Source organism: Gavialis gangeticus, unplaced genomic scaffold (genome assembly GCF_001723915.1).
Source record: "Gavialis gangeticus isolate Ggan-Ray unplaced genomic scaffold, GavGan_comp1, whole genome shotgun sequence".
NCBI classification, from domain to species: domain Eukaryota; kingdom Metazoa; phylum Chordata; order Crocodylia; family Gavialidae; genus Gavialis; species Gavialis gangeticus.
The window spans coordinates 9,711,605-9,713,450 of record NW_017729014.1 but is presented as its reverse complement, the minus strand read 5'-3'; the positions used below and the strand labels follow the sequence as shown (position 1 = coordinate 9,713,450).

General features: G+C 45.8%; 1 protein-coding gene across 1 annotated transcript in view; it reads right to left on the bottom strand.

Moving 5' to 3' along the window:
* Positions 1-1,749, bottom strand: part of LOC109293656 (solute carrier family 35 member E2-like) — an 18,025-nt gene extending 16,276 nt beyond the window's left edge. Inside the window, exon 1 of the mRNA XM_019511703.1 lies at positions 1,727-1,749. The gene's annotated coding sequence lies outside the window, so the exon portion shown is untranslated. The remainder of the gene's footprint in view (positions 1-1,726) is intronic.
* Positions 1,750-1,846: the final 97 nt, after the last annotated feature.

Genomic DNA, 1,846 nt, shown 5'->3' with positions numbered 1-1,846 from the left:
AAAAAAAAAAAAAAACCCAGCAAAAGACGTTCCTAACTCTCTGCCTTTTTCTTGACAGAAGGCACCAGATTAACTGGGGGTGGGGGGAGGCTGCAGCTGCAGGCATGGAGCAAAAATTACAATGCTGACCCAAAACATTCCTCGCATGACCCTTCTGAGGTTTTCTGCTGCAGCACTGCAGATGGCAAAAGCAGCCAACGGGGCTGCTTCCACCCAACGCTCCTTGGGAACACCCAGTAATCCTGTTTAAAAAGGGAGCACGAAGGAAAAAAAAGGCCAAGAGCCTCTTCAGAGCCAGATTTTGAGAAACAGCAAAAGGGTAAGAAAAAAAAGAAAACCAAAACCCACTCGGAAAGCAAACATCACCAACCCAGCACCGTCATGGGAGTAATTATTAAACTAGCCTCTCCAGCGAACCTGACTTTCTGACCTTCGCTTTGCAAGTGTTTACACTGTACACAGTCATTTGTGGAGGCCGACTGGAGTCAAATAAATATAACAATTCATTTTCCACCCAGGCACCCACGAACTGATAATACGCATCAAGAAAAAAACCCGTCACATTACTAAATACATAGTAAATATTTAAAGATATACATGTAGATATAAGCAGTAGTCTACACAAATGATAGTAACACAGTAGAAATCAAAAGCGCTGTTCCTCGTACGCTTTGGCATCCTCTCTCAAGTGTATTACAAGCCACCTTTTGAGCATGGCTGTTCCCGCCATCAAGCATATTGGATATTTTTAGAATACTCCTAAAAATACTTCTAATACTACTTTAGAAGACAAACTTTCATTGCTGAGTTGTTTCCAAGTTGAGAGCTACCCCTCTCAGTGCTGTGTGGTTTCAGAGCTGCTTCTGCACAGCTTCCCTGCTGCATCTCGAACCACTCACAGGAGTCCCAGTGCAGTTCATGCAGAATCCTGCTCACAGGCCCCGTCAGACACCATGCTCTGCTCAACTCAGATACTCTAGGCTGCGGGCTTGCCTCCATCTCCCAATAACAGGACAGACTCCTGGGATCTGCTCTGCTTACCCAAGAATCAAGTGTTGCCCTCTGTCCATTCATGTTTCTGAGACCAAAATTTCTGCGAACCATACAAAAGAGACCCCAAAGTGAACACCAGCTGGCAGCAAAGACAGAGAAACCCTCTGCGGTGCTCTCTCCCCTCCCATTAACATCCCCATACTTCTTATGAAATAGAGTATTCACCTTCAAAATTTCTACAAAGACCCCACTCAATAAAGTCTTTCATCCCAAAAGCTAGAGAAGGAGGATTGCAAGCTCTTTCATTTGCAAAAGATACAGCTGATCTAATAGGAAAGACAAAGCCAAGCTCCTCGACCCCCTCCAAGTGTCACTCCTTGCAGACAAAAGCTTGTCTTGCACGCCTCACATTTTAAATGTGTATTTAATATAGGTCACAAACACGCCCAAAACATGGTTCAGGCAGTTTAGAGAGAGCCAACCGCAAGCCAGCATGCAGAGACCTTAGCTTTCAAGGCATCTATGAGTAAGTATTTCAAATAAAGCTGCAGTGCAAGGATGCACAAGGCTCCTCTTTGAGACACATGAGGGCTTGTTCAAAGCAACTCCAGTCTTGCATTCAGAAGCTCAAGTCTAAATGACACTTTCAAAAAATTGTTTAAAAACCCCAAACAAACCAGGTCAGCGAGAGCCCATGCAGCAATGACGACTTCCCTCCCTCTCACTTACGGACACTGCCAGCCACCTAGGTCAAACCCCACGCTTGGAGCAGGCACCCCCAGACAGACGCTGCCGTCTCGGTTCTGTCCAACGCAGCTCACCTCGACCAGATCATTCACTAGCCGGTGAGATC